The sequence below is a fragment of the Scaptodrosophila lebanonensis genome, unplaced genomic scaffold, assembly GCF_003285725.1.
Source record: "Scaptodrosophila lebanonensis strain 11010-0011.00,11010-0021.00 unplaced genomic scaffold, SlebRS2 tig00001415-arrow-pilon, whole genome shotgun sequence".
Lineage (NCBI taxonomy): Eukaryota > Metazoa > Arthropoda > Insecta > Diptera > Drosophilidae > Scaptodrosophila > Scaptodrosophila lebanonensis.
The window spans coordinates 12,340,925-12,352,933 of NW_022060742.1; positions in this window are offsets into that span (position 1 = coordinate 12,340,925).

The window sequence follows — 12,009 nt, forward strand, 5'->3', positions numbered from 1 at the left end:
AGCAAGCCCGCATTTCATGCGGCGAGCAGCAACCAAAGCCAAAACAGAAACGCGACTCACACACACACAGGCACGTACACACAGGCAGACACATCATGCATAGCAGAGGCGGTCGCGCACACCAACATACATACACTTATATGTGTAGACGAGCCAGCCAAGTCGAAGGCGCAGGCGAAATGAGCCAGCAACAAAATCACGCTCATTCTCTCTCAGCGGCAAGAGCTCTCTCTCTGGCCAGAGCCATAGCCCGCAGTTCACCGCCTTGCCTGGGCTAATTCAGAACGTGTGCAGCGTTTCCCGTTATCTGCCGAGCTCTGCTGTCGGCGTCAGCGTCATAAGCCGCGTTTGTAGCTACGCCGACGCTGACGTTGGCGTTGGCGTCAACGATGCCTCGTCGGTTGGTCGGTCCCGATTATTCGTCGGCCAGGCAGGCACGTTGTTGGATTCTTGCCGTTGTCGGGTCAAACGCGGCTCATTGTCTCATCACTGCGCCCGCTCCCACTCCCACTCCCTCCTTATCGTGTCGATCACTCTCTCTTTCTCACCAGACAGTTTGGCCCTCTCTGTTGGCGTTCAGACGGAAAAACGCCGTTTAATTGCAATCACGAAATTGTCACCAACTTTTACTCAACTACTAAATGCTCTATAAATGGTGTGGTTTAATCCAAACAAAATGTAAGAACAATAGTTAAGAGGTAAACACGCTTTTATAAAAGCTCAGTGATTTATAATAATGCCTATAGATTATATAAATGCATACATACATATATCAGGCACTTAACGACTTCTACCCACGACATAGTTACAGTTTTCGTTTAACGGTAAATAAATGATAATCCTAGGTTTAAATTAGTTGAAATTAATTTAGTCTTCAAAATTTACCCAGTTATCATAAAATGTTTAAATTTAGGAGTCGAAAGTGTTATTTTTTTGCTTACCAAATTTCAATCTTAACTAAACGTGAAGAATTTTATTGAAACATTGCAAAGCCTAATAAGCTCCGTTAATGATAGAGTATAGCAAACTGAAAGTAAAAGCGAGCAAAAGAACGAGCACAAAAGGCAGATCGCTCGACCGATCGACACAGCGACAGACCGACGGACAAGCGGCTCACTACATAAGCGCACGAGCAGAAGCGCATAAAGCACAAAAATGTGTGTAACTGAAAAATCCGTCGACGCGTTCTCGCGACCGATTTTCGTTGTAGCTTGGCGAATTGAGCTTCGGTTGTTGCTATTAGGCGATGGGATAGTTCCGTTAGTGTGATACCCTGAAATATTCAGAAAATACGAATTTGAATTATTGGTGCCATGACAATCAGATCTATATGTAGTATGAGATACTCTTATAAAGCAAAGTATTTTATATTTTATTAATGGTGACTACAAACAAATTTTTTAAAGCTCAGATGGAGATACGAAAGAGAAAAAAACCAATTATGATGTTAAGGTTTATTTTAGGTTTAATTGAGGTATCAATTATTTTTAATTCGAAAACTGATAATCGATTTTTCTAGTAGATATTGTATATTATGTAAACATACATCTAGCATACATCATTGTCCTGTTTTTACAGACCAAAGTTAACGTAGCTTATTTTATAATAAGATAAGCAAACAGTTTACACTGAAGTTTGTTAAATTAAACGTTGATCTAAAATATTTGAATTTAATTATTCGTTGTGTTCGTTTTACAAAATGATGTAAACTATAACTAACAATTTCAAAGAATATTAGGGGCTCTACTAAAGTTCGAAATAATAAATATTTAATTTATTTATATGTATACATATATCTTATTTTAAATCTGAAATTTATCTCAATTTTTTTAACAACTTGAGAATAAGAGCATGTTCAACAAAAAGACGATTTATATTATAATAACCACAACAACAAAAAATAATAATAAAACTGTCGATTTAATGTGGTCAACTTAAGAAAAAATTCTTTGTTAGCAAAATATTTGACTGAAAATAATTTGCACACAAAGTGCTCTTATTTTTCAAGTAGGCTTAAAAGTAGGCTTAACAATCCATAACCTACGTGAAATTTGACAAATTTGTGCGTACATTTTTTGCCTGTCTCACAATAGATTTGGATTTAAACAACACTACAAAGTAAAGATGGGTATAAACATTCGACGCAAGGAATAAAAAGGGTATTCGGCCACACATTGTGGCGCGTTGCATTCACCATTACAAGGACTGCACTGCATGGTAATTTTTCACCAAAGTTGTGCGCTTTGTAGCGCATTCAGCGTATTGTTAATGGCCGCCTGCCTATCGGTTACATTTCATTAAGAGCAACTTTGTTGTGGCTACTGCGGCTGTTCGAGCAGAGTCGTCGCTGCCGCCGTCGTTGCCGTCTCCGGGCCGACATGGCTCGACGGTCCGAGCGCATTCGACATACCCAACAATTGTTGCACTTATTTCATTTTTGTTGCCGCCGTCTTTGCCGTTCTTGAAGAGGGGCGCTCGCATTCTGGCAGTGTATGTACATATATGTCTGTTGATGTGTGGCTGTATGTATATATATATATATATGTGTGAGTGTGTGTGTGAGTTAGGGGGGAAAACGGAGCGCATTTGAGCCCGCTTAAGTAAGAACTGCGCGACGCATAAGTAGCTCGGCCGTTTCAATTGCGTTTTACTTGAATTTATTGTTATGCCCATTTCGCTCATGTTAGCATGTATTTGTGAGTGTTTTTTGTGTATGTGTAAGTGCTTTACATTTTAACATTTTCTTTTCGCTGCTCATATTCTTGTTGCCTTGTTCGCCTGCCTGGCTCTGACAGCAGTGTCGAAGTTCACTTCATTATCTTAGCTGGCTATGTTGGAACACACATGCGCACACACAGTCCTACTTTTCTAAAACAAACCAATCTGATAATCAAATTATTCCTGCAGGATAAGTGTATCCTTTTAGACAAACCTTAAAATATTATTACATATTTCATCGAACTATTCTTTTAATTACTCAGCATTCTAGAAGAAGAAACTTTTTATTAAAACCATATTTTTTACTCGGGTTTTCATACGTGTACATAGCAATAAATTTTGATCCATTAAATATCAAAATTTAAATTAGTACAAGTATTGTCATCTTTTTTTATCCATATAAGAATTTTTAAAGAACTCGACAATACTCGACTTAGATTCCCTCTTAAATGTTGTTTTATTTAATTTTTCGGTTTGGTAAAATCCTAGATTTTACACTTTTTTGAAGATGCAAATATTTTCAAATTTTATTAATTTTTGTACACACTTTCAAGTTATTATTTGTTATTGAATGAAATGTAAGCATTTGTAATGTGAAAACATTTTTCGTACGTAATTTGTTTATATTGTACCTTGAATTGATTCAAAGTAAAACTGTAGCCGATTTTCTGTATTAAAGCTATATAAACTTTAATGGATCGAATATTAAATATGAACATTTTAAAAAGTACTTCTGAGCCCGGAAGTTCTAGTAGGCATATAAAAGATGTTTAAAGAAACTCATATAATTACTGTTTATTATATAATTACTCTACATATGAAACATATCAAGAAATAATTATAATAATAATGATGATTATTAATTATTTATTTCTACAAGTATATTGTATTCTCAACAATTTAAGAAATACATATTTTTTAATGTATATTATTATTAAATTTCCCTAAATTAGATATTTGAAATCTGGTTATGAACACGGTAGCTATTTTGTGAAAATTGGCTGTGAAACGGGGAATAGCTGGTTGAAGCGTTTTTATACTCGTATATTATTGAGACTTCAGTGTTCAACAAATGCATTGCAATTTGTCGCATCTCCACATTCCTCGTTAAGGGGTCTGACTGTAGCATATGAGTGGCATCGGCATCGGCACCCGCGCAGGCGCAGGCGCATTCGTTGTCTCAGTTGCCGCGGCTTGTATGCAAGTTATTTACATCGCAACATTTGGATCACACATGTTGGCAGTGTGCGAGTGTGATAGAGATAGAATGCACTCTACATTTATGTATGTAGGTATTAATGCATGAATATAAGTAGTAATGTATGCATGGAAGTCGGATTGTCTGTCGCCTGCCTTAATGCCCAACATTTGTATCTTGCAACGTTTTGCCTGTTTATTGCGCCCTACGCTTTGTTCTGCCCATTCGCAGCCGATAAGCGACGACAATCGTCCCCAGGCATTTAAGCCGCTGCTGACGAAATCTAGTAAATACATAATCGACGGACGACAACAACAGTAGCAACAACAATAATCGCAGCCAACGGCAACAGAACTCGGGCAAATAGCGAAAAGAATGCTTTGTCTGTATGTAATTTATGCCTAATGAACTATTTCCGGCCAAGTGTCAATTAATGTATTCTGGACAGTGGCAAATGCGCTGAAGTATGCATACATGTATTACATACATACATATGCGAGTATATAAATACATATACATATACTATATGTACATACAAGCAACAACAACGTGCCCGCACAAATGTTGTCATGATAATTTCTGCTGCCACTGTAGCAAAAATTTTAGACCCCACCCTCGCACCCTGCCTCCACACTCACACACACACACACATACAACCAATACTAAGAACAACAACAACAACAACCGCAACAATTGAGCGCATTGCTGAGCAGCCATTTCCGTTAACCGTTGCACGCAGCCGCAAAGGTCTTTCCAAGTGGCCCGTTTGACTTCGGCCGAGTCGCCTCTCAGCCTCCCCCTTACTTGACTGAGCAAGAGATAGTTAGAGAGAGGGAAAGAGAGAGTGTGCATGGGGGACTAACAACGTCTGCCGTCTGTGCTCTCTGCTGCCTGGCATTGGTTTATCGCTCTTCTTGCGACGCGTCGAGTCTCTGACGGCGACTTCAGCTCTCGGTTGCGTTTCTGTTTTTTCAAGCCAAATTGAATTTGTTTCAAGCGGAATTTGTTTGCCACTGCTGATTAAATTTATTTTTATGTGCGAGCGATTTCATGTTCATACACATCTTTACATACATATGTATGTACTCGTATATACAAGTATGTACATACATATTTACGAGTGTGTTTTTATGTGGCTGTAGTGTGGCAATAATGCGCGGTTAATTGGTCAATTGGTTGAAGCAGAAAACTTGGGCATTGACTTCGTCTCTGCGCCTCTGATGTGAACTAAAGCAGTAAGAACTCTGAACTTGATAAGTCCTCTAAACAAATTTTGTAGCTTACATATATACATACATATAGACATGAACTATATGAAAACAAATAGATAATGCGTATTTTGATAGCGCTGCCAAAAACTCGTAAGTATACTAAGGAAAAGATCAAGTGTTTTATGATTCACACATGGCTCAGCCATAAATATTGAATATATTGTTATGAAACAGAGGTCTGGTGAATGCGCCAACAGTTAAGGGTAAAATTCTTTTTGAAAAACAGCACGTTCTGTTTAATAATTTTGGTTCGAAGTGAATGGGGCAATGGCCTGAGTTTTTATCCTGGGAAAAGCTACCGTCTGGCTTAATGATTAATGATCCAAAAACCTTATTTTAGATTTTATTTTCAAACTTAGTCTCATCTGAGTTTTTATCCTGGAAAAAGCTTCTGACTGACTTAGTGATTAATGATGCCTAAACCTTATTTTAGATTTTATTATCAAACTTCTTTACGTACATTATATTATTGTCAAAATAATAAAATATCTTAATAATTTTCTTCATTTGTTGTTTCAGATATTATATTTTTCAAAATTTAATAGAGTTATGTAATTTTTTAATTCAATTATATTATAATAATTAGGCTATAAAGCTGATAATCGCCTATAATGCACTTCCTGAATTATTTTTAATGATCTGTTTACAATTTGTCCTTTAACTTGCAATACTAATAAGGTAAGATCGCAAGGAATGAACACGGCATAGATCAAAGTCTCCAGAGATTCGCTACAAGCTTTCGAGTGTGTTAGTTTATAATTATAATCCTATTTATTTAGAGTGAAGCACGATCTTATAAAAAAATGTTTTTCGAAATCGAATTATTACAGATTATAGTTTCAATTATAATTGAGAATCTTTCTTTGAAAACAGAGCTCATTTATTCGAATATTACGGGGACTACAACCACGTATGAAGCACTTGGCTGCGACGAATATAAAATTAGGGTTTGGTGGCGCATGCGATTCGTCTTATCAGCAAATTAATCACTAATTCAATGCAAATACAAGAAACGAACGAAAGTCTGGCTGTAAATAAAGTCTATAAATATTGACACAGGTCAGAAGCATAATAATGTACGATGATATAACGACGGTAACTGTTGCTGTTGCTGTTACCCGTTCCATCATTTCATGATATTCAGTTCGCTGTGTCGATAAGCCCAAAACCCAAAAAAGGCGGTAGAAATGTGATGTGGCAAGGCAAAGCGACGAACCCTAATTGAAGCGCAGGCCATGACCAACCCAACCCAACTCAAGTCAATCAGGCAATAAAAATGTATAAACGTTATCCAGAAAACAGCAACAGCAACAACTACAACGGCAATGTTGTTGTTTGTGTCAATAACAAGACCAAGTCGAAAATATTGTGGCGGAAATAATTTCAACCAACATTTGTTCCGATGAAGCAATTGTCATACTGGGCGGACCTAAGTGTGGGGAAGAGGGCGGGGGCAGCTGAAAGCAAGCGTGCCCCTCTTGGCGACATTTGGCAGTAAAAACCAAAAGCAGAAGAGGCAGCAACGGCAAATAGGCAAGTGGGACCGTCGGACGATTGGACGGACGGATGGATCAAGACCAACCAAGCGACCGATCAACACATGGCACTCAAGCAAAACCGAGCGATCGATATTCGACTCATTTGTTAATGTTGTTCTTGTTGTAGTTGTTGTGCTGTTGTTGCTGTTATTGCTGTTATTGTTCACTTCTAGCGTCTTCTTCTTCGACTTTTTCATCGCAGCGCGAAAAATCAGTCGCTACTTCGGCTGTTGTCGTTGTTGGTGTTGACGTCGCCTCGAAATATTTAAATTTTGACCCAACCCAAATAAATTTGTGGCGTAATGTGCAGCTGCGCGTGTATGCATGTGCGTGTCTGTATGTGCGTGTCTGTATGTATGTATATTGGTCTCTTGGGGTCAAAATTGTCGCATATCGTTAAGAACGATGTAAAGCAGACGCGTTAAGAACAATTAACAGAAGACGTGGCCATATGTACCGCCGAAATATATTCAAAAACATGTGGGTTCTTCAATAATATAATTGTGTGTGTATTCGAAACAAATGTATTTTTAACTAGACAATACTCCAAGTAAACCTTCTCTGGCTATAGTAGATCATTATCATTAGCCAATATTTTAGCGTGACAGTCCTCGAAAGTAATGTGTAAAAAATTTAATGCATATATATAGACAATCAGGAAATCAACAAAAAATTTATTGAAATTCGACACATGCTGCAACTTTTGCTTCTTTAACTTCTTAGGTATTAAATTCTGTTTAAGTACGTTGCTTAAATACATATAGTCAGATATTAATAATAGAGTATAAATATTAATGAACAATATCGTAATAAACAAACAAAATTATTTCCCTGAGTGATTTTTGCCTGATTTGTTCTATGGCAACTGCATGATATAGTGAACCGATTTTGATTAAATGTGGGAATATGATAAGGCACTTAAACACTATCTTGCATTTTAGATGTGGTTAAGATATTAATACTAGTGTTGTTCTACAAAGCCTGTCTTCCATATAAAAAATTGATTTCTATTAAGCTCTAGAAGCCAATTTTTGGGCGTAAAAAAAGACAGTCTAATAGCTTTATAACAACTCGTCTGGCCCCATTAGTATGAGTCTATAATATGAAGCTTGCCACGCCTACCGCAGCCTGTTACACACAATCGACCTTTCACCCTTCTGGTACCGGGTTTGATATGAAAAATATTAGATATATATCCAACAAGTGAGTTTTCCCAGCACCCTTCAGAAAAGCGTTGTTCTGTTCTGTTTGTTTTTTTTTTTTTTCAGTTGTCTGGATACGAACTCATTGTAATCGCGGTTTACTGTGAGCCACAAGCAGCCGATTGACGACGAAACAACGACGCCCAAATTTCCAACACTTGGGCTCGGCTCTGACCACTTACAATTGTTGTTGTTGCCACATACAAGCATGCATATATATATACGTACATAAATACATATATCGCTTATCGTCCGACAGCCCGTTGCTTAAAACGCGCGTTGATTATTGTAATTGCCACAATGTGTTGTTGTTGTTTTTTCGGTTATTGGTATATCTTGGACTAGCCGCAGGCTGATAATGTGTGAGTTTTTAAGCGCGGATACTCCCTGTACAAAGAGCAAAATGGCATATGAGGCAGCTGTCAGTTAAGAAAAAAATAAAACGTATATTTCACGTTTTATGGCTGTCTGCATTTACTTAAATTCTATAAAGTCCACATGCGATTGCTTTTAATTTGTGGTTTCAATAGACTTATTCGCTTTCAATTATTTGTTAAAGCTTTCTATAAGTTTTGTTTAAAAATGCTATAAATAATACATAAATAAGATGTAAAGTAATGAGTAAATGGTGAGATTAAACATCCATTAAATTGGAATAAAAAACACACAACATTTAGTTCCTGTGAAAGACAGCTTCTGCTTTAGATATATAAACAAAAAAATTATCGTTAATTTATTTATGTATTTTTTATGGAGGCAAATTCTTTTGTCATTTCTATCAATGACTCTAAAATCCACAAATTATTTCTGTGTATAAGGAAGAGTTGAGATTTTCGTCAAGTTCTGATTAAAGGTTGCAGTTGAACCCGTTACGCCTATTTTCTCCGTGCTAGTTCGATCTCCCTGCCAAATTGCTTTTAGAGATTGACAAATTCTGCAAAATGATGTATGTATTTAATATATAGTATAATATATAATAATAATCGGCAAAATGTTTGGAGTTGGCCAATAACACCAAGGCCTTTTACTAAGAGGCAGCTAACTCTTTGCCAGTTAATCTTTATCTAAATATTGTCGATTGATTGCTGTGTCGATAGCACTTGAAATATTTTTTTTTTCACTTAAATGCGGGAAGTAGATGGCAGGTAATCAAATATGTCTTATCGGTTTTATTTTGATAAGTTCCCTATTACGATCAGAATACTTACAATAAATAAAAATGTCTTCATAGCGCGCAGAAATAGAAAATAAATCGATATTTATTTTTATTTAATTTAATTGGTAACCAAATACATACTTGTATGTAATATAAACAATAACTACCTAATATTTAGGACGCTCTGCTAGTTTTCAATAAGCTTTCAAAGTTTTCAAAAACATCTACTAATATGTTGGTCTTTGGTAGCTTTTAATATTTTGTTGATTTAGTGTCGAACAAATCGCAAATATTTGCGTAATATACTTTTAAAATTTCCCTTAAGCCCTGTAGTATTTATGGCGAAAGATTTGGCAAAAGGAAAAGCATCGGCACCGTTAAGATTAATTGTACATGAAAAGCCTTTGTTGGGGAAAAAGCTAGGCTCGTCCCATCTTGTCGGAATCTTTGGGAATTTATTTTCCTCAGTACAGCTTAAATCTTTCTCAATATCTTAGTAGACGTAGTATCAAGTACGAAATCGTACCAGAAGGATAGATATATTCGAAAATCTGAAAAAGACATATATATTGCTTCCTTAGCAATTACTTGTACAAGTAAAGTAACAGAATCTACGCAATGATATGTAGAAATGTAAGTTTTGAAACAAAATTACGCTCCTCAAAGTTTAATTCTTTTCTTTGGCGAAACGTCTACCGCTTTCGAATAATACACACATACATATGTGCACATAATATTAAATAAGCTCCTGGTTATACAGGACTGGCATGAAACTAACTCTGTTCTAAAAACCCCCAACCGCTTGCTAAAAACAAGGAACTCCCAAAAATAAAAAATGTTGCAGCCCTTGTATCGTGCATTTTGGTAGCTGGCACACATTCTCCCACATGTGAGAAAAAAATGTAATTAACAATTTAGAGTAACATTTGGGCCACGACCAAACAACAGACAAAAAATGTATAGAAAATAAAACAGCGAGCACAAACGTTAAGAAAATTACGACAACGCCAACGCGACCCTCAGAGCTTAGTTAGTTAGCAAAGCTGCGAACATGTGCCGTGCATATTCTGGCCACCAGTGAGTGGTTCGCACAGTGCGGGCCAACAAACCAGCTAACAACTACAACAGCAGCAACAGGAACGGGCAAAAGCAATGAGAAATACCACACTTATCACTCAACTATCAGGCTGGCAAGCCAGGCAGGCAGGCAGGCAGGCAAGACAAGTCAGTTGGGCGGCTCATCCGTCCGTGCAGTGCCAAAGTAATTACACAAGAACATGGTAAGGCGCGTGCGAGAACGTGGTCGGGACTTCCCCTCCCACTTGAAACCTACATAGATATTTAAATGGCCAGCCAGCCAAATTGTTAGTTTAAACAAACAGAGAAATCAAGCGGCGAACGAGCAAGTGCACAGATTTCTTGACTTGTTTTCCCGTCGTCTCCATCTCCGTCATCGTTCTCGCCGTCCTCGCCCCCCTCAACATATTCCCAATTGTGTATGCCACAGAAATGTCCTTGTTATGGCCAACAAGCCCAAGTCCGCGCCCAAGCCATGTAGCAAATTATAGCATTGACCAACAAAAGCAGCAACAGCACTTACAGCAACAACAACAACAGCAACAACGGACATGGGACTTGGTGGTCGTGGCATGTAAACTGACTGTCATAATCAAGGCAAGTTGCCCGCGGGGACCAACAACATCCTCCACAACAACAACAACAACTAGAACTACATGTGATGACTGCTCTTGTATGCTGTTTTTGAAATGGAAAATAAAACTAACAAGAATATAATAGGAATGTGTTTATCTTCTACTTTACAAAAATTGAAAGAGGTATATTTGTTTGATTATTAGAAATGTGCCAAAATTTATTTCTTTTTGAAATGTCGAATGCAATGAAATGTAAATAAATAAATGACTTACCACAGAAAAAATTTGTACATGTTATCTTAAATAGGCACTTCTAAAGAAAGCAACAGAAGATATTTGTATTAGAATTCACGACAGTCAAACCTTTTTTTTTTTTTTTTGATAAAATATATGTAAGCCATTTTTAAATATTTGCTCAAAATTATTATTATAATATTTATATTGAAGGCTTTCGATCATACTTGTACAACAAAGATTTTATTTATTTTATACGAAACAAACTTATTCTTTTGGGGTTAGCGTCTCGCTCACTAAAACTTAAACTTCAGTTATTGTAAATCTAGCTAAATCAAAAATGTACCTTGTATTGCCATTTCTTTGTAAGCAAATTCTGATTTCATTAAATTAGTAGTCTTCTGAGAAGTAACATCAAGTTCTTCAAACTTGTGGACTGGTTTGAATGAGTTATGTTTAAAAGTTCCTTCAATTTCAAATTTATCATCACCTATCTTTGGTCACCACACCTAGCCATCGATTGCTATTTAGTTATCGTTCGCAACTCAGTTATCGGTCACTAGGGTATTCCTACAACATTTTAAAAGTAAGGGTCATCATCATCTTTTCTTTTATATACAAGTAAGTTTTGTATATTAATTATATACTGTCTGCCAAACTATTCAATATTTTTTATTGAAAATATAAATTATATAAATTTTCTTACATAAACTATTGTATATAATTTATTATTGTATATATTTATGTCTTTTAAAATATTCAATATTAATATTGAAAAATCAACTTTTTACTAGTAAGGGTTTTCCTGCAATCTTGAATTGTTTTCTTTTATATTAATTTTCTTACATAAATTATTTACAGTCTGTCAAAATAAAAATATTTTTATTGAAAAATCAGTGCTTGGATATTGAATTTGTTTTGGGCAGCAATATTGAAAACTGAAATACAACAAATACTGGCCCTATTCATAAATAATGATGTAAAAATAAATTTTTATTTTTAAAAGTTGAGTAATTTGGCACATAGGACTCAGATATCAA